The 22,825-nt window shown below is 40.6% G+C and overlaps 1 protein-coding gene across 4 annotated transcripts in view; it reads left to right on the top strand.

Annotated features, from left to right (window-relative positions):
- The window catches only part of LOC139130982 (cholecystokinin receptor type A-like), a 185,442-nt gene that overhangs the window by 136,362 nt on the left and 26,255 nt on the right, over positions 1–22,825 (top strand). Inside the window, exon 1 of one of the 4 annotated variants that reach the window (XM_070696861.1) lies at positions 15,992–16,263. The exons of the other annotated variants lie outside the window; for them this stretch is intronic. The gene's annotated coding sequence lies outside the window, so the exon portion shown is untranslated. Of the gene's footprint in view, positions 1–15,991; positions 16,264–22,825 lie in introns of those variants that run through there. 4 annotated transcript variants of the gene reach the window in all.

Here is a 22,825-nt window from a genome sequence, read left to right as displayed (position 1 = left end):
ATCGCATTTTTGAAACCCTTCGCCGGTCTAAAGTTTGTGTCAACTTTTCATTTGGAAGAATTTTTTGAGTAATTAATAAAGTTTTCACCGACTTGCTTTTGAGAATGTCATTCTCTCCATAGAATTAACATAGGGTGTGGCGGCCATTTTGAATTTCACATATTATCGGTAAATTTTAAGTAATGCGCTCTGATCCAGGGCCAAACGTTTCTCTGCGAACTCATGGTTTAAATATAAAATTTCTTTATATTAAGGTAAGTTTGACTAAAACAATAAACCTTTCCACTCTTACATGTGTGTGACCATAATGAAAATTTTCTCGAGGTTTTACGATACATCGACAAATGAAGGTTACACATCTCAATCATCTGGCAGTGGTACAACCGTCGGGACACGTTGCATGATGGGCTGTTCCCGGTCTTTTCTATAACTGGTTAAGTACTTTACGTGTATGTGGTCTTGCGGGCGCGAATGCGCCCCTGGTACAGATACTCGGACTCTCAATTTTTTACAATACTTTTCTGATCTCATGCTTGTGGGGTTTTATTATAAAACTCTTGAAGTAGGAGACAATTTCACTGTCTCGGTATTTTCGCAACTCGACGGTTTTATATTTTCCACAGAGTTAACACAGGAATGGCGGTCATTTTGAATTTCAAATATCGGTAAATTTGAGGTAACATTTTGTCTAGTACCAAAATTTGTACGGTGACGCCAATTTTTTATATTCTTGATTAAGCGAATGGTTGAAAGTTTCATTGAGGAAAGTTTTAGAAAAGGTTTAAGTCTTTCACTTTTGAGGCGCATACTACCTTAATAAGAAACACCCTGAGATATTTGTGCCTGAAATCAACATGTGGCAGGTGGTTTAAATGAAACGATCACTGTAACGGGCAAAAACAAACAAAGGCACCGCCGACCTGCAGCGACAGCCCCAACTAAAGATTGGATGTGATATTGGAAGTCTGAGCCCTGAGGACTCAACCATTTCCGCCCGCGGGGCCAATATGTCTGCACCTTCAACCTTTACTTACAGGCTGCAGCTGTGAATAAATATCTTTGTTATCAGAGGACGAGTGTGTGAACTCGGCTGACTGTCGAACAGTCGGGTCATAATATAATAATAATATTTTTATTGCTTGCTTGTAAATATAGGATTTATATCGCATTTGTGGCAATAAAAGTGTGATACAAATAAGTTCAAATTTTCATATGAAAGTGATATGGCAAAACGTTCATGATCGTAGTTATTCAACCATATCAATAAAGGGATAGGTTAAACTGACGGGAAATTGTACAGAAACATTACTTCAAGCTAAGCAACAGCGTTTTCAGAACGTTAGTGCAACGATTACTAGACTACGGGAAGCCAAGCGGATGGCAGAGTCCTGTCGCAGGCAATCAGAAACACCAGACGACTAAATAGATAGATAGATAGATAGATAGATAGATAGATAGATAGATAGATAGATAGATAGGTAGGTAGGTAGGTAGGTAGGTAGGTAGGTAGATAGATAGATGAATAAATAAATAAATAAATAAATAAATAAATAAATAAATAAATAAATAAATAAATAGATAAATAAATAAATAAATAAATTTAGCAATCGATTAAACCATTAAGTAAATATGTATGAACCTTTGGTAGCTCTTTCATTCTTTTTTATTCTTGCAGAATTCTTGCAGTTTTGAAACTCCACTGTATGTGTTTCCACTGACAAGGTAGACTGGCGACTTCTCACCAAAGGCTACGGCATTTACAGTAAATTCCCGTGCGCTTGTAGAAACATGCATCTAGCAAAATTTTGAAACTAAAATAAAGCTCTTTATAAAAGACGTTACGCCATCAAATAATATGACAAATTGAGCCGCGGGATTTTGATATCCTCATTTTAATTAGCTTCTTCTCTACATACTGAAAATTACGAAGATTGATATGAGTTTAATGATGAAGCTTTTACCCTCATCATAAAGACACAGCGACGTAATTTTAAGAGGGTCTTATCTCTAGATGCAGGTCAGGTATTGCCGAGAATGCTGTCTCTCTTCGGTGATGATTTGTGGATGCAGACGACACACTGTGAAGAAACCCGTTGATACATTTAGAATTCTGAATCTTATCTCAGCGGAGATAAAAATTCATGGGCATAATTGTCGCCGTTTCGTCTTTCCAGACACGATATTCAACTAATATCAACGATAAAGGCATATTATATACGAATTGTGTGTCTCCGCCGGAACTTTGTATTATGTGACCCTTTGAGATATATGGCCTCGCTTCTTTATGCCATATCGGTCAAATGACTAGTTGAAGATCATCCCACGCCATCAATTAGATTTGGAAAAAATTAACCACCACTACTTAAATTATAAGAAATTATTACTATAAAACCAGCATAATAGCACCGCTCGCATAAAAAATAACAACATGGATAGGCGATCATAAGAATAAGATACATATAAAAAGTTACGACACTCTGTCAGGATTTTCATCTATATCTGTTACCATGGAGACTGCTATGGTAACGCCTCGGTGGAGTTTGCTCACCAGGCAAATGAGCATGGGCAAGGAATGTCGCCCAGGCCGAAATCGAACTCGATTTCCGATTTCAAAGTTGTCGGGATACATGTACTGGAATTTTTGACGGCTAGGCTTTCATTTCTCACCAATAGAAATCGCGCTTTCTCTCTCCACAAACAACACGGAGTCAGTCATCCATGGACTTTTGACTTTCCTGCGGAAATAGAATTCAAATTATTTAGCAAAATTGACTCGCCTCTCTTGACGTCTCGGTGTCTCCACGTTTATGTAAAACATCTCCGGCTATGCTGGAGTTTAGGCGAGCGCATGCATACCTGGGTGTTTTGTCAAACTAAATAATGATGTTGATAATTACATAATGCTTCTGCCTTCTTCGAATGATTGTTTGCGTGATTTTGAAAAGTCGACATTATGACCTTCGAAAAGGTCTGACAGCCACATACAATGAATTTGTCGGTGCTGTGACGTCATTACTAATAATAGTTTGATGGCACACAACGTGTACAACTTAAGGTATAGTTTGACTTCAAGTTGTTTTCTGTGTAAACAAACAGTGAGAAATGATATGAGAGAGAGAGAGAGAGAGAGAGAGAGAGAGAGAGAGAGAGAGAGAGAGAGAGAGAGAAGAAGAGAGAGAGAGAGAGAGAGAGAGAGAGAGAGAGAGAGAGAGAGAGAGAGAGAGAGAACGATTATTTCCAAATACTGATATTGGAGTGAAAGCATTTGCTTGAGATTTGTTGATGCCAGTCTTCAGTTGAGCAAAGAGCGACTGAAGTTCATTTTTATACAGAGCATATATTGTAACACATACCACTTCAAGTCCCCACGCTACCCGGATCAAATATTTTCGCAGACTTCAACTTTTGGTCTCGATGAAATCCATCCAGCTGGCGTTTCATTTTCCTATATTTGGCAAGGAACAGACAGTCCGGAGTCTAGGCTAATGCAGATAATATATATAAGGACAGAAGAGAAAGACATCTATTCGTTTTTTGAAGTTAGAGGATTATTGTTTGTCCACGGCGAACTTTTACATCGGAGCACGTCTAGAAGTAGGGAGCTGGCGTCATTATTTGCTTAGGGTGTTAACATGTCCGCTATCGATACTTAAAAAGCCGTCGAAGGAATACAGATGTGTATTTTAAGCATGGACAACGATGTTTACCGCATAAATTGATCTCATTCAGGCGACTGACTTAAAAAGGTTAGCACTTGTTCGATTTTTGCGAAGCAAACGCGAAGAAACCATGACGCTTTACGCAACTTCTGTCTATGTACACAAAGTCTTTCAACATCCTTGGATTTATGACGACACAAAATGTTTTCTTCGTCTGAAATGACGTCTGAATCTATCCATACAGCTTAGATGTGATAAAAACGTATTTACCGTCAATAAATGATAAAATACGTTTATATTATATAGTTCTCTGCACTGCCGGTAAACTTGCGCATTCGCGTACTTAGGTGAATGTTTGAGGCAAAAGTTGCTTTCACAACTCAATGCAAATGACTGCACGCAGCGTGACGACACCGATGAATTGAAAACCGGCAACGCCGAAACCTCCGTCTCCATAGCGATGGCAAGGCGAACAACCGCCAAGCGATAGGAAATGACTCGATCATATTTTGGCCGATTTTTTTTTTATGAAATGCAACTAACAAATAAGTGGGACTTCATGAAAGCAATAATAGTCGCCATATGGCGCTAAAGGGGACGGTTTACTTCCACATGACTCTGTTCCATGTCGAGATTACTTTCTGCAACAGTTATTCACATTGGATTTCAGGAGAACTCAGACAGCCACTTCACAGCGAGATTAAATAATTCGACGAGCGAAAAAAAAAGAAATCTTGAGGAAAGGAATTTGTGAGAACCTGATCTGGAGTGAAATGAGGGGGCACCGAGAGGGAAGAAAAACGTGTTGCTGGCATCATATCCGGCTGGGAATTTGATCAATGGATTGGGGTATCAGTGATATGAAATATTCAATTCAACCACCGAAGCATAGTGATTGGAGTTCGGAGCGATTGCGTTTCTCTTTTGCAAGCCCCTGTACCGTGAAGACTAATATAATATACACGCGGTTCTTTTCGCAATTAATTGAGATACCTGGGTATCGATGAAAGATATACACGCCACATTGTGGCTTGTCAGTGCCGCGCGTTCACGCGTGGTCTTCCTCCACAAACATTGTAGAGCTAGTGAAATTTCGATTGTCCTTAAAAGTGACCGACGATGTTAACAATTTTCGACAGGGAGACCAATATTTAGATTGTCGTTTTGTTTGCTGGATTCTGATTGTGTGCATAATCTTAATGAGGTCCTGAAAGTACCATTATCAGAAACATTTGCTTCGTCCATAAATGTGAACAGACAAAATATAAACGTTTTCATTTGGTGTTTAGGTGACACACATATGCACGCCATATTTCACTCACAGTGGTCGATCGAAGGCCCTCGAATACATAGACGATGGCAACACACTGCAGTATACATTCAATTATTGGTTCAGTTATTGCATGTTGCATATCAAAACAGCATCTTCATACCCGTCGAATGCCATTTTTTTTGGTGCGAACTATGTTGAATTTTGCAGAGAAGTGGATACTCCGGTAGGGTCGACGCTTGCAATAAGTATACTGACTGTCTGTATGAAAAAGAATGTAAACGCTGGACGTTTTCACATACTACACGTGAAAATAATAGAAATGCATAACAGAAATTACAATTTTCAATCTCTTTTTAATTAGCTGGTACAGGTAGACTAACCAAAGTCAATAGTAATATATATTAGTAAAGTGCCCCAACAACACGGTTTAAACGCTGTCCTTTTCCCGTGCTATCGAATTATCCTGTAGCTTGCACTTTCAAGGAAAAAGTAATAACATAGCTGACATTGTTTGAACTGAAGTTCTGACATTGACATTGAACTCCGTGACAGCTGGATAATTGCATTCTAGCTAGTACCTTGTGTTCGGCTTGGTTTTCCAATTTCCGTCGTGCGAGACGACGCGTTTCTCCTCGGGAGTTTGACGGTATTCGAAACATCACTGATGGACGTCCACCAACATTACGAATCAACGTTGTTACACAGCATTCGACACACTACAAACGAGCCCTCCAATGGAAGCCAGCCTCTTAATATTCTTTGGATTATTGCAACGACAGAAGTTGAACAGTTCAATTAGCGTGCCCCAGTCACACCGTAACAGCCGCGTAATGAAAACTGTACCGGTATTAAATCGTGACTGACGTTCCCTAAGTCTTCACAGCTATTGCTCTTTTGATCGGGCGCGGCAACCTACATGCTTCTCTTGTGGCGTGAAATTTCGTGTCTTTTCCATCTAAAGAACCTCGGATGGACTGTACGCCCCTTTTTCGCACCGAATAAAAAAGACGATGGTTGATCTCAATGACTGGGAACATTCCTAATTACTAAGCCATTGAAGAAAGCTGCGGTTTTACATGTTTCATCAAGTGCTATTGAAGGCACCTGAATGCACGAGGCTGCTGGCAGAGTAGATTTCAATATATTTTTGGATATTGTAGTGTCAGGAGCGGTTTCTCGCTTTTGCCCCGCGGAAGAAATTTCGAAGCTCGTCGCCCTTGTGTGACACATTTTTGCTACTAGGTAGCTTACTGAGCATTTTTAATAGCGGATTCTAAGTCTGCTTGGCAATATTTCAAGAATTGTCTTCAGTCCTTAAAAGTCAAGAATCGGGTTTATTTAGTAAACATGTAATATTAAAGTTCTCGCACGTCCAAATCGTTGAAAACTTTCTCGGTGGCATCAGTACAGTGAACGTCAGCTACAATCAATGCACGCGTCCACTTCCATATGTAAAGTGAGGCAATCCGCGCCGATGACCTCACTGTATACGTAAATGAACGATTTGTTTTTGCAGATACTTGGATCAAGTTTCATCAATTTGAAGTAGGACACTTGATGGAGTCCTCTCTCTTTACAGTGTACTTCGTCTGATAAAAGACTTCGCAATATCGGCTGAAGAGATCGCGCTGATAAAGCCTGCTTACTGTATTTGCTCAGCTTCAGCAACGCACTGCACAGATAGACAGTATGTTTCTCAGAAACCATCCCTGTCCGAGGATGACAGATGTGTGTGGAGAGAGAGAGAGAGAGAGAGAGAGAGAGAGAGAGAGAGAGAGAGAGAGAGAGAGAGAGAGAGAGAGACATTATTAGCATATTAACTGTAACTGTTTTGATAACATTTTTATCGGCTTTGTTACATAAAATACACCATATTGATCTCCCTAAGTATGTTGAAGTAAATATCTCAGCCTGACCAACACTATTCATTCTTTACAATGTTAATATCACTTGTTATCAACTGAATTCAAGTCAGGACTAAAATTCATTCTCCAATCACTGCTTGCACACCTGCTGCGCTAATGAGTTTACCATCAGGCATGTCAACAAGATTTGAGGAACAGAATTGAAGAAAAAAACTTTATTTTACTGATAGAGCCAAAAAAGCTGGAAACTCACAAAATAAGAGAGACAAACGAAGAGAGACAGCTGTGGGCATGTTGGCGCACAGATAGACCGACAGATATACATACAGAGAGGTAGACAGACAGACAGGGTAAGGATTTGTAGTAACAGATAATCTCACTGTCGTACAGACAGACGGCGTGAGACAGTCGTTGAGACAGACGGGCGTACAGAGACAAACGAGAGACAGACCGTGAATCGAGTTTCTTAATGTCGTCTGGAAAAAAAATAACTAAAAATCTGCGTTTGAAAATTCTATGATTAACTGAAACTGACAAAATAGTTTTGTAATCCAACGGGGATTATTGAACAGTGAGTTTGCAATTTGTAGGAAACAGTCAAAAGATGAAGTCAAGATTATAGGGATTGTACGACTCGTCGACCTGGCACCTTCCCTTTCACCTTTCAATAGGACGAACGCTTTATCCAACACCGAGGACTTTGAAAAATAACCTCGATTAATTTAAAGATCAAGTCGAATAGCACTAACCGCGTTGATAACCTTTTTGTCTTCAGCCGTATCCATTCACTGAAGTACACAGTAATTCTCTAACCGATTAATCTGGCGTCTTCTGGTGGAAGTTCATATTTCAGCCCACTCCTGTCTGACTAAAATGTCACCGTCCACAAAACACTGGTTGATATACAGCCCCACTCACGCTGGAACGCGACTCCTTGTAAACAGAAGCCAGTTTCATTCAACTCTGCCGAGACGACCTGGTGTTTTTTTCAGGGGATAAAGGCAGGAGAAATTTAACTCTCGTTAGTTTACTGAAAGTACACTCACTTCCAAATACTGGCTGTTTAACTGCATGTACTGCTCATGTTATGCAAAAGCTTACACAATGTACAAGATATGTTGCAAAAAAGTACAACACAATATATACAAACAACAAAAGAAAAACAGCTGTATATTAACTTTTTATCGACGTTGACAGAGTTTAAAGCCCTTATAACTGCGAATTTATGTATTATTTTCATATTTTATTTTCGACCCAATGTTGGTTCGTGCAAATGTGCTAACTGAAGGACATGTATAGAAGTATTACTGCTCACTGATTTGGACCATGCCTACGTGTTTTAAGGTAATATGCACCTCGAAAGTGAAAGACTTAAACTTTTGCCCAAACTTTCCTCAGTGAAACTTTCAACCATTCTCTTACCGAAGCAAGAATAAAAATCAGGGGTCACCGTGCAAACTTTGGTACTAGAGAGACAAATAACTTGCGATTTCTCGATATTTGAAATTCAAAATGGCCGCCATCCCTGTGTTAACTCTATGGGAAAAAAATAAAATTTTCGATTTTCGAAAAACTAAGACGGTGAAAACTTTTCTTTCACCAAGAGCTTCAAAATGAGCCCCCCACAAGTGGTAGGTCAGAAGAAAATTGATAAAATTTGAAGGCCCGAACGTCTGTCCCCGAGGTGCGTTCTACCTTAATAACAGGTTAAATAATAAACGAGTGCCGCACTGGTAAATGGTGCCCTCACGGAAAAGTACAAAAAGTGCAGTATTTCCTGCACATACACATCGTGATCATAAAAGAAACAAGCATATGCCATTTGCTTGAATGCACATCTCACGATGGCCAACATTTTGTTGTTGTAATATTTATTTTCTCTTTCACATGATTAGTTTTTGAAAATGGTGGGAAATCTAAAATGATGTCAAAACGTTTGAATTTACATGCCACTTTCGACACTTATGACAGTGTTATACATTATTTCGGTTTAATGGATCTTATTCAAAGAAAACTTTTGGAAAACTTGGGATATTTTGAATTGCCTGAGTGCACCATACATCCATCCATCTGTGTGACTGCAGCGCACCCCCATTAATTCCGATTGTTCACACTGCACACAAAGTTCCACAACTGGCAAACACGCATTTCCTGTGGCAGTGCACGATATCATGCAGGGCCGCCCAAGCTTCCTCAGTAGGAACAAGGCGAGAGATTGAGCAAATAATACATTGCATCATCGACAGCGGAGTGCAATCCTCTGCCTATGACTGCACACTGCAGCTCGCGGCAAAACGCACACAACAGCTCGGCTTTCTCTCGTTCTCAAAGCTGTCTGAATCGTGAGGGAGCATTTGCATTTTAATTATTTGCCTGGATTGGCGATTGCGCAGTGTAAGTCGCTTTTACCTCCACGAACGCGTGACTGTAAAATTAGAGGTAGCTACAAGACGTTGCAATCTTTAAATGTCAACCATTGCAACTTACGGAAGCAAAAAGCACGTCGGCTGAAATTTCATAAAAATTTGGTCGGCCATTGCGCACTTTCAAAGTACCTATCGCCGGCCACTTATGGTAATTTACCCCTTTTATCGAAATCAAGAAAGCGGTTTTACATTCGATGATTTAGATGAGTTGCATCTACCGTTGTTATTATGGATTTACGTCGAGGTCAAAGGTTATCTTCACCCGAGGCACTTCCGTGATATTGTTGCCTACACAAAAAGGAAGCAAGACTATCTGATAGCCTGGCAGCAATCAGCCACTACCCCAGGCACGGTGTAATGGAAATGTTTAGCAATTTAATCTTTCGAATAATTTAATACGTGAAATGTCAAAAATTAATGTCAAGTTGACCTTGTACCTTACTTCATCTGCGTATCACGCTCTCCGAATGGTTTCCGTTCGAGCTATACACTCAGGGTGAATTAGATCTTCAAAAAATGCAAGTTGGTTTTGTGATCTCGAAGTAGCTTCGGATAAGAATGTAGCCTTTCCTGAATATTAGTACTATAAGAATCTGGCAAGAACGTGTTTCATAAGTTACAATAAGTTGAAGTTTTGGATTACAAGATAGCATAATGCTTTCATAGTTTACAGAAATTGAATACATGAAACAGGAAGTATTACCTTTGTGTTAATCTTCGAATTTTCGATGATCTCTCGTTTATTTATTGAGCATCTAAACAAGTTAATCTCACAAAAATATACAAGGTTTTCACGATTTTTCCGTCTTAAGGTAGAACGCACCTCGGGGACAGACATTCGGACTCTCAAACTTTTACAGTTCTCTTCTGATATACTACATGTGGGGGTTCATTTTAAAGCTCTTGGTGAAAGAAAACGTTTCACTGGCTTAGTTTTTTGAAATTCGGAATTTTTTATTTTTCGCCATAGAGTTAACAAAGGGATGGCGGTCATTTTGAATTTCTAATATCATTTAATCTTGGGTTATTTGTTTCTCTAGTACCAAAATTTGCACGATGACCCCCTATTTTTATTCTTGATTTTGAAAGAGAATGATTGAAAGATTCCTTGAGGAAAGTAGAGCAAAAGTTTAAGTCTTTCACTTTCGAGGTGCATATTACCTTAAAAGGAGCGGCATAAACTGGCCGTCAACAAGATCATCATTTTCGGCAAAAAAAGTTGACCTTTGGTTGCGATTGAATGGTAATCTCAGATTTTCATATGAGTCAGTGATTGTAAGCAGTACAAAATAAATCCACGCCTTTGAATCGGTTGTCACGAACATCCTTGAATAGAAAGTAAGTCCTGGCAATTTTTTTTCCCTTTCGCGGCGCACTTTTACAATTAGGTGCAACAGACAGGCGAGGATGCTGAAAGACAGACTGTCTCGGTGGGGACGACTTCGTCAAAAACTGAAAAGTACACCACCTCTCCAAGTCCTAGCACACTGTTGGTGATCAGCAAAACACGCGGATATCACCGTCCATATCTCCGACTCGCTATGCATGAGCAGTGATCTCCAAGCCATATTATACAGGATGGCTGGGGTGTCGCTTTTTTCGAGAAAATGCCAGTATTCAGAAAACGGTGGTGCCCGGCAATGCAGTGCTAGCGTGTATAAATTAATTTAAATAGACTGCCGATCGCTTGACATTTACAAAGGAAAAATGATGTAGACGTAGCCTTAACATAGATAGATAGATAGATAGATAGATAGATAGATAGATAGATAGATAGATAGATAGATAGATAGATAGATAGATACATACATACATACATACATACATACATACATACATACATACATACATACATACATACATACATACATACATACATACATACATACATACATACATACATACATACATACATACATACATACATACATACATACATACATACATACATACATACATACATACGTACATACATGAAAAAAATTTGGAGCCCTGTCAAAACCATCGATCGACTCTTTGTCGACCCTTTCGTCATAATAACGTCACGAAGAGTCATTCTAAGGTCATATTGTGGTTGGTAGAGTAATTTTTAGCCTCATTTCACCGCGAAACCTGGTCAATTGTCTCTTCAGTCATGAACGATGTTTCAACTCAGATATAATTTCCGAAGTGATGTATTGGATCTCTTGATACAATGCCATAATGGATGATCAAATCCCTTCAAGACGTGATAATCACCTAAGAATGGCTGGAAAAGTTGCACCTGTTCTGTGTTATCATAATGTTCTACTGTAGCTCAATCAGAATTTAATTGAGATAAACGAACTGTCACGGAATTAATCCAATAATTCCAAGAAGTTTACCAGTACGACCGATCGTCGGTCCGCGACGGGTTGACGAAATGTTAGCGCAAAAGATTTGAAAATGAACGATAATACGGACTTACAGTATACTGTCTCCATACCCTATGACAAGAAGTTTGTCTGCAGGCTATAGAAACTTGAATATCAACAGAAAATCTTACTGTTCATTGTTTGGGCCGCAGAGTGATAAGTTTATTAAATAGAAAAAAACCCTTCAAGATTTGAAAAACATCCCCTATCAAGATCACGTGTTATCTTTTTTATGTCTGTCGTCTTAGAGATTACCTCGGTATTTCCGATAGTCTAGGAAATTACACACTACATTCACTGCAATATTCGAACGTTCAGCGCATGCGTGAAGGTTCGCAGAGACTACCTCACCGTTTTTGTAACCCGGCGAATCAGATTACAACATGCCAAGAGGTTGTCGGATAGAGCTGAATCCCAAATCGGCCAGGCGCGGCGCATATTTTTTTTTGCGTGAATGGGAGGCGAAGTATTTGTATAATATGCCTCACGGACAAAGAACATTTACCATCAGGGTGCTAATCATAGCCGTAAACTTGGTATTTAACAATGGATGTCACCCTGTAGGGTCCATGAGATCCGACTTTTCCAGTCTTCCTGCTTCAGATTTGTAATTTGTGTCAATACTTGTACAGCAGAGCCACGGTTACCAGTGTAGTGCTACATAGCGGCCGCCGCGTAGTGTGCATAGAATAAAGGGAACTTCCCTTTATTCCATGCATACTACGCGGCGGCCGATATGTATCACTACACTCGAAACTGTGAGCAGAGCCCTTGTTATCGTAGCGTAGTGCGACAGCCGGAGAGGTTTCACCGCTGAGGAACATATCTGGCTCCTCGATAAATCAGATGCAAAAAAGACGATTCTCCAGACAGCAATAGTTACCTGTAAATATTGATGTTGGCCAGCAGATGACCATACCTTTCGGTCTACGAGAACATGGACACGCACGTTCCATAGTTTTAGCTTGCTTTTCCTGATAACGTCAGAACCTCACTTCATAAACCAGCGATAGCATTATCAGTGCAAGTTAACGCACGATGCTGCAAGGCGCGACTCTCGAAAAAAAACCCCAACTGCATAGGCAGTATATCTCCTAACTAAATTACACGGTTCAGGCAAAGCCACTTGCAAATCGGAACGTGAACTGCCGCGAGTCATTCGGCGAAACCACGCCTGACTAATTTTCAGGGTGGTTGCGTACAGGTCAATTAACCAAATACGGGTCCAACCCAATGATCATGATAAATCCTTTCTATGAACGAACAGAAATAAACATAGACCTTCTAGATGTTTATGAAAACACGCGACATACCGGTGAACGGTTGTAATAAACTATTTTACAGCCGGGGGATCGCCACCGACACGCCTCGTTGAATCTCTGCGTTGCCCTATCGTCAGGCGGGGTTGGTGACATGGATTAATTTGTGAACAAATCTCACCTGAAGGTATAATATACGCCTCCAAAGCGAAGGACTTAAACTTTTGCTCAAACTTTGATCAAACTTTCCTAAAGGAATCTTTCGACCATTCTCTTTCATAATCAAGAATAAAAATTGTGGGTTACCTTGCAAAGTTTGGTATAAGAGAAATAAATTACAAAAGATATTCCGATATTTGAAATTCAAAATGGCCGCCATCTCTGTGTTAACTCTATGGAGAAAAATTAAATTGTCGATTTTCGGAAAACTAAGACGATTGTCAACATTAACATCGGACATTTAACACATACCGGCTGTACTGACAAGTTGAACACCGGAATTGCAACATGACCTTGGGAATAGAGCAGGAAGCTGTATTCTAAAACCGAATAATTTTAACGGAAACTGCATAAAGAGTTACAGCTAATGGGGATTTCAACGAATATATTGTTAAAAGTTCTATTTCACTGATCAAAATTTTAAAAATGCCATGGATGAACGATAATACAGGCTGTCCGAGATTGTCTCTTTCATCGCAATGTTTTATCGCGTGGTTTTTTTTTACGCTGGCCATCAATGCGGAACTCACGCTTCGATCACGTTCTCGTTATTTTGTTCTGTTTGCGTAATAAAATTGTGTGTTTTGACGTGACGATGGATTTCGTTGAAAACAACTTGCCTATTAAAGAGCTACAGATGATGATGTGGATGATGACGCCGACGATGATGATAATGACGATGATGATGATGACGATGAGAATGGTCCGATGGTTAACCACGAAACATAAACTGACTTCACGGTACACGGTCTTTTTCACTTGATAATTGAACTGTTTGTCAAAGACAAGTACTCTCCGTATATATATACGCCGTAAACACATAAAACAGCAGCGTGCACACTCACCAGCGGCAGCTGTGGCCGTAAAAGGGTAATCACGTGAAGGATTACCCATGTTTAGACTTCGACTAGTTGCTGCGAGACATTGATAGAAGATATACGCACGGCTTACACAGGCGTCGTGTATTTCACTTTCCATGACGCCGAAAAGCTCGGTGTTTCTGAGGTGCGTGCACAGGCGCTTGGCACATTACTGGGATAATAATCGTATTTAACATGTAGAGTTGATTTATATTTAGTAAAAAATCACCGTACGTGAGATATCAGTGTAGACCTATAGGCCTACATGTTGACAGGCATTATACCGAGTGGCTATGGCTGCCTGGCTCGGGCCAGGCGAACGCACTGCATAATCATCAATGTGTAGAATGTCTACATGACTTGATTATTTAATAAAGAATAACGGTACGTGATATTACTGTACATGTCGGCTAGCTTAACCGAGCGGCTGTAGCTGCAGGGCTTTGGCCCGGCTTGGGCCCGTTGTCCACTGCTGCACAGACATAAACTCAAGGCGTGAAAGCTTTTCACTGCCCGATTTCATAAATCAGCGAAATTCAGGATCTCTGAGCGTTTTCGGTGATAAAAACTGGTCATCGGTCAGGTGGTTGCATAAACAATCGATCGACTGGCCCTTTTGCCTAAAATCATACCTTACCCTATGCTACTGGCGAGAAATCGTCCTAAAATCGGCTGGGCACACCAACCCAGCGCCGGCCATTTTGAATGAGTTGCATACAATGTATGCGCCTGTGCATACAACCCTTGGCAGATGACGTATTGTCTTTCAATTGCTCTTCTCTCATTGGACGCGTACGTTGCAGGAAGCTTATTCAAAATGGCCGGCGCTGGGTTGGTGTGCCCAGCCGATTTCAGGACGATTTCTTGCCAGTAGCATAGGGTAAGGTATGATTTTAGGCAAAAGGGCCAGTCGATCGATTGTTTATGCAACCACCTGACCGATGACCAGTTTTTATCACCGAAAACGCTCAGAGATCCTGAATTTCGCTGATTTATGAAATCGGGCAGTGAAAAGCTTTCACGCCTTGAGTTTATGTCTGTGCAGCAGTGGACAACGGGCCCAAGCCGGCCAAAGCCCTGCAGCTACAGCCGCTCGGTTAAGCTAGCCGACATGTACAGTAATATCACGTACCGTTATTCTTTATTAAATAATCAAGTCATGTAGACATTCTGCACATTGATGATTATGCAGTGCGTTCGCCTGGCCCGAGCCAGGCATCCATAGCCACTCGGTATGCCAGTCGACATGTAGGTCTATAGGCCTACACTAATATCTCATGTACGGTGATTCTTTTACTGAATAATCAAGTCGTATATAGACATTCTACATATTAAATACGATTATTATCCCAGCAATGTGCCAAACGCCTGTGTTTCTGAGGTGCGTGTCTTAGAAACCTTCCACCCCTTTCAAAGAGACTAGCAAAGACTAACCCTATTGTTAAAAATACCGACGACACCTTTATGCAAATCCGTTCCCCTATGAGCGGCGTATACTTGAACAATTTCAATTTCCTCTTGTCGTTTATCAACTTCGGATCGTTAACTTTCTGAACTTTGAGATGCAGAGTGGACATATAAAATAAAAGCTACCTACTTTGTTCAAGCGGAGTCTTTTCTCTTTCAATTTATTTACATTAAGTATCCGATGGGCTTCGCTAATCTTCATGGCGAAGTGGTAATTTGCAGATGTTTTGTAACAAGTTCTGAATAATAAGGTTTACACTGCTTTTCGCGTGACTCGAACCCCCTTACATGAGATGCACAGTTTTTGACCTCAGACGCCCTTTCAAAGCGTACAAAAAGGTAACGCAATTCAAGTGTGTCTGTTTTTACAAGTCCACGGTCAAGAGGAGTAGAGGCGTCATAGTACATCTTGGCATGTTTGATTGCTCGTGTGACTACCAAATCAAGTCCGATAGGGAGAGATTATTCGACGGGCCCACTGATAAGACTCAGGATGAACAGCGCCCCTGCAGCGCGCAGGGAGACATTTCAACGTCGATGACGTCGTCCGTGTTCGTACTCGACTTCAGATCGACTCCGACGCCGTGCGGTACAAACCATTGCCTCCCGTGTCATCCGGACGGTGATACAGCCTGCATGGTCGCTCTGTTCCTGAAATTATCGCGACGGTACAGGTGTTGCTGTACTCTACAATATTGTACCCGCCGCCAAACAAATTTCAGAAGTGCGGCTTCTGTTTTTCTATGCCTCGTCGTTGATCCTCTGTTAACGAAGAGGGACCGTGGTTTAAGGTCGAGGGAGAAACTTCGCCTCGGGAATAACCCAACTTGAAGATAGGAAAGGTGAGTTCAAAGCTCGTTATCATTGTGAATAACCACCGGGCAACGATGGTAGAAATCTTCAAAGAATCTGCCACAGCTTTGGAGCAAAACATACATTTTCCCCTCTTTCCGGTTAGGGAACATTTTCCATCGGTAGTATACTATTAAAACAGAGAATAATTGATTTCAGCGATTCTTTGCCATGATACATACACAGGCAACAGCAACTTTGCCTGCAACATTTTTGCTATCAAATAACTCTGAAATGTTCGTAATAGGAAAAACTGCCGGGTGGATTTTAATTAATGGTACCGCTGAAACACCTGCGTCGCGGGACATCGATCGGTAGAACAGCCCGAGCACCAGCTCTAATCTTTCTAAATGACTTCTCATTTTTTCCCCGGTCATCTTGCGCATTTTGCAAGATTCGAGTGTGCGTCCGTTTACTCTGTAATCAGATCTGATCTCGTTTGGTTTTCTTCCTGGAGTTTTATCGCGCCCAAAATATGACAGATTAAGCCGCTATATCGAGTTAAACACTAGCGCTAACAGCGTAATCGGAGTTTGCGTGTCGGTTTCCACCGCCTGATAGGTCATCAATTAGTCACAGTCAAATCGGACGGTGAAAGGGGGTGGGAATTCTGGATCAAAATCGTGATGACTATATTTAATGTCGTAGCTTCCAGATAATAGACCGGAATGTATGGCATTTCGCTACAGCACACTCCATTGAGAATTGACGGTGTTAAACACAATGAGTTGGTAGGGTAATCGCGTGATCACGCGCCAAGGAACCATCCTATTGTCTCCTAGTCTGCGTGAGCGTCTTCAAAATATGAAGGCGGTGTTTTCGAAAGATACGTTATCATTTTATTGACCTTGGCCTTCCAATCAACATGGGTACATAACCCAAACATCGAAGTAATTTATGAGCTCTGCTCAAATTGACATGTTGATTTCCCATGACATGTAACTATCAGTCTCAAGTTCAGTTATACTCAGTTGTATAGTCCATATATGTGTATATATATATATATATATATATATATATATATATATATATATATATATATATATAACTTTCTATAAGGTTTCAGATTGCATGATCTTCAATCAAGGTATACAATATGAACTATTGATGTAATTGTTTATTTCTCACGAGATAAAACTTACTGAACACTTAGATTATGTGTTTGGTAGGGGGCGCACTTTTGTGATTTATTAGGATAGACTGATGGGGACAAATCACCGCCTATTAAGTGACTCGGGTTTATTTACAACGTTTTATAACATCCAGTTCTCCAGTTTGCCTCTTAATTCCCCATCCGTGATTAATGCGCTAACGCGTTTTAACGTCCACGATATACTGCCATGGGTTTTACGGTTTGCCTGTGACAGCGTCAACTGAGCTTTAATCATCTGTGGACATCTAAGCGCTGCGCGTACAACGAGGCGAAAACAGTCACCATCGACACCGCAACAACGTGGGGTTTGAAATCGTGCGTTTTTATTTTTCAGTAAACTTCTTGGAAAGATTTTACTTTTGCCTGAGGTTAGTAAATGTTAACAAAAAAAGTTGCACAGTGTGTCTGAGTAATCGACGCCTGAACGGTGCACGGCCACGAGAGAGTTTTTACCTGATGACTGAATGTAATGCTCAGCAAAGCCATCGTACTTCTTGCCCGGGAGGCGCTACCTTCTAGACTAAGTATACACTCGCGTTGTGAAGGTATAAAATCCCACTTCGCGCCAAACCAAAACACACCGCCCGCTTTCTGAGAAATTTCCCAGTCCCTTTCACAACGCGCACACAAAATAAAACATCATACAGAAATTCATTTCCTCGAATCACTGCGGAATACCGTATTTACCAGGTAAGCTAGACTGTTAACATCATCTTTTGTCTTTAAATATCAAAGGGTTCCGACTCTCTGGTGACGTTTGCTGTCAGACGTGTTTCGTGATCTCCTTCATATTCAAATCACGGTGATGCGCGGCAATCCGTCGTTTCAGTGTGTCCCTTGACGAGCCAACACTTCGGAATAATATTTCGGAAAGTTACCCACTGGGGACGGCGTGCAATCTCATTTCACAGGTTTTCACCACATGACGACGTTCATCTCGATGGGTTGTAGCTTGGGCCATGCATCGTCTGTTTTGAGTTTTAGTGCTCTGCGCGTTCCGAGGTACAGTTTACTAGGCGAGTCGGTCACGGCGGATTTTTTTTATATTCGCGGATTAGTCAGTGTGATTAGGCTTAGTTGTGTAATATTAATCCTGATAGCGTTTATCACGGAGCCCGCGGCTACGTGTAGATTTGGCCAAGTTGACATCTGACGACTTTGTTTGACGCCATTTCCGGGTGTTGGCTGGCCATGATCTACGCAACAGCCTACCCGTAACGCGACAGTCATCTAAAGTTTAATCCTACAGCTTATTCTGTTTTGATACTTATATGCCCACAGACTTTGAGCACGTCTAGATGTTGACCTAAAGAAAGTTTACCTGGGCAGAAGAACATCTCTAAATATCGGCATACTACCTTTCTGGGAAGACATCCTCTCCAACTGAAAACGTGTTTGCTAGTATACGTTAAAATATACAAAATAAGTTATCAAATTGGACGCATTTCTACGACAACAAGATCTGTCCCATTCAACATGCAAAGTTAATCTTCGACAAGCCACCAGGGAAATTAATGTGCAATTCATAGACAGGATTGGGTACCTTTCGTGCACTGGCGCGTACGGCTAATACTCACGTGACGCCTACAGCGTTCGGTTGAGTCTTAGGGACGGTAAATAACCACTTGCATATTTTGTTTGGCCCTATGACTATGATAGGCGCGTTTATGCTATTTTAACTAGTCTTTCTATGATGTTAAGCACACACACACATTGTAGAGGACCATCATTTTTATAAACTCAATGTCGAAGAAGGAAGTTTTTATACGAAAAATCATGCATAGATAGACCGCGAACGTTCGCCCATTGAAAACTGTGTGTACATGATTCGTCTTGTAATTAAACAGATTGAATATGAGAGAGAGAGAGAGAGAGAGAGAGAGAGAGAGAGAGAGAGAGAGAGAGAGAGAGAGAGAGAGAGAGAGAGAGAGAGAGAGAGAGAGAGAGAGAGAGAGGAGAGAGGAGAGAGAGAGAGAGAGAGAGAGAGAGAGGAGGGGGCTATAGGCAGAGTCCTACGAGCTTTATGAGAGCCCAGTCTATTACGACAACAAGCAACAGTGTCGCTCACGCAAAATAACGAATTCGACAGAAACTGAAGTTACTTTCGCCAAGATTTCTCGGTGTAAGCACTTTCATCTCATGTTGTAGGTGGCTGGATTCCTCGACACGCACACGAAGTTAACGTATGCCGCGCGGTCGACCGGGACGTCATCGAAACGTAATGGAAGCACTATTGCATGCCTTATCAGTATCCGAGAAGGGATGCCGATTGCGATCTCGGATCCCTTTTCGTCAACGTGGATGCTATTCGTGTAATCTTTTTTAAACGACGTGAAGTAGACAGAAAAACGAATGAAAAGAGTTTGAGTCATGTCGTAGCGTCATTGATACACTTTCTATTCTGTCTAATAAGTACAACATCGATCATGAGACACATGTAAGATTCTTCAAACGAACGGAAACATGTGCGGTAATACGCCCTCTTTCGGCAGCGGTGTCGCTGTTGCTCAAGACTTGCGGTCCTATCAGCATTCAATCTTCCATAACGACGAAAAAGCAAATCAATCAGTGTCGGCGCTGATAATCGTGATGTCAAAATGAACACAGCTCTAATGTTATTCTTCAACTTATAGAAAACCACATTGCGCCAAAACAGGTCTATTAGATGTAAGTGAATTGATTTCAAAGCCGTATCAAACAGATAGAATTTAATGGAGACAGGTACTCGAAGTTGATTACGTGTTACGTCTGAACATGGTATCGAATAATGTCAAATTTGCTTGTGTTCATATCTGCACGGATGGGCGCGTGACCACGTTTGAATTATTTTCATCGAATCACTTGATTAGTTTTGTATTCATTTATTTATCATAATCATATATGCCAAAAACATGCAAAACTGACTTAAATTGTCACGAATTCCTTATTATACACCTGTCAAGATGGAGTTCAGAACTTCAAAAGCCATCTCCAAAGTCGAAACCTTCGGGCAGATGGCACTTTAAATCGAAGAAATTCTGCAAAGTAGTTTTGCGTTCTATATTGCGACGTGCCTCCTCGCGCTCGTCATCATCTGATCTCTGGCTTGGCAAATGACCCCATTTCACGAAAGGCTGCAGCAAAGCGGGGCTCTAGCAAATCAGAAAGTGCTGCCTGAAGGTAGTTCGTGTATATCGGAATTTTCAGAAATCCTTTGAGGTGTCTATTACGAGCGAAATATGTCTGGCCCTGGCATGGGAACAAGCTTTGCGCCTGAAGTTCGTAGATTGAGTGTGATTTTTTATGTCTAGTGGGCCTTAGCAAGAAACTGATGATGTTTACTTGTCTTAAAAATACATGTACAGAGATATCTGCATAAACATTCATTAATTCTTCACAGAACATAAACACACTCTTCAACAAACAAACACACAAACAAACACACATACATACATAGATACACAAGTGTATATATATACATACCTATACAGGTACATAGATACGTACATACATAAATGCATACATTCATAGATACATAATAGATACAAAGACTAGTTACATACATACATACATACATACATACATACATACATACATACATACATACATACATACATACATACATACATACATACATACATACATACATACATACATACATACATACATACATACATACATACATACATGCATACATACATACATACATACATACATACATACATACATACATACATACATACATACATACATACATACATACATACACAGACAGACAGACAGACAGACAGACTGACAGACTGACAAACACACAGAGAGACAGACAGACAGACAGACAAATAGACAGACAGACAGACAGACAGACAGACAGACGTGCCAGCGCAATGTACTGCATATTGACATGGAGAGAAAATTACAAATACAATAGTTATCTATGATGACACCTGTTTGAAACACTTTCGCCAGACGATAATTCCGAGTCATTTGCAAACAACAAATTAAAAGCGACCATTTCCCTACTATTCATGCGTTGCTGTACGTTCGTAAGATCGAGTAGGCGTGCTCAACCATGACAGGACCGGGCCACTTTACGAAAAATTCAATTACATGATATTAGAGGTAGCTGCCGGCATTGAAAATCGATATTGCTTCAATGTCCCCATATATTCTCCATTTAACTCCTATATTTCTTGTGTACTTCGTGACGCACATTTACGAAATTGATCACGCTGATGTTACTATTGAACTTGAGAGATAAAGACGTCATGTGATATTGTAACAGAATATGATAGTCCTTCAGATAATGGTAAAACATTTGAACTGCTCGAAAGCGGCCTCTCAAAATACTATCTTGAATTCGATTAAAAGACTTTCAATTACACAATTTTGCGCAAAAAATTAAATGTAACCAGGGCGTTTCGCGCATGCTAGTATCCAGGTGTTACCAAGCAACGTATTCATCAGTTCATGTCAATTTCGGTCTTTTCAAAATTAACAATTTATATTTTTTTTTGGAATGCTATCGTATATCAAGGGCATAGTATTTTTTCTCGAGAATTGCGCCGGGCTTGCAATTAGCAACCACCGATCGATGACTGTCTACGTAAAGCGTGCACCTGTCTCATATAGCGCTGACGCAGGCTTTCGGAAACCACATTTTCCTCTCTGTCAACCAGGCCTTGTTGTAGCAAACCCAGGTTGTACATTTGTTATCTTTACTATTGTGCAAAAGCTTCCGTGGGTATTCATTTTTAAGTTGTCAGTAAATTTTTAGAATAGATGATTAAAGATCATTTGTATTCTATCCTAAGTATAAGTATGCAGACAAATAGAGTTGAGTACAGCATGCATGTACATGTATCATACATGATACATGTAAGGGTAATAGCATTTGAGTCCGAACTTCAAGCTATTTGCCACTGATACAATAAACTTTGTCCCATATGGGTGTATGGTGTCGTAAAGCTTCATTTTAAATTAATTCAATATTAAATGCCTGAAAAAAAATGTCTCAAGTTACGCCGTTGTCCTTTGAAGTGAAGCAGTTCTCTGTTTCGAATATAAACCAGGCAGCATGATTTGAGAGTTGTCTTTGCACACTTTGGCGGACCGTCACGCCGAAGGCAATGTGTCTACCGTTGGTTTACGAAATTTGCGCTTGCCAAGACGGTTGACGCATTTTCTTCGCAAAAGATGGCGAGCTGTTCATATCACGTCTTGGCTAGACATTTTACTCATCATGGTTGTCAGTTGTGAGTGAATAATCCTTTGATAGTCTCCGTCTGGTTTGGATGAAGCTCCAGTGTATCTGAAAATGTGGACAAAAGAGTCAACATACACACAGGCTGTCGTCTAAATGGGCGCCATAGCTACGTCAAAAAAGTATAACGCAACTTAAACTTTGACAATGTGAACGTTTG

This window comes from Ptychodera flava, chromosome 4 (assembly GCF_041260155.1).
Source record: "Ptychodera flava strain L36383 chromosome 4, AS_Pfla_20210202, whole genome shotgun sequence".
NCBI lineage: Eukaryota > Metazoa > Hemichordata > Enteropneusta > Ptychoderidae > Ptychodera > Ptychodera flava.
This window is presented reverse-complemented; position numbering and strand designations above follow the sequence as displayed.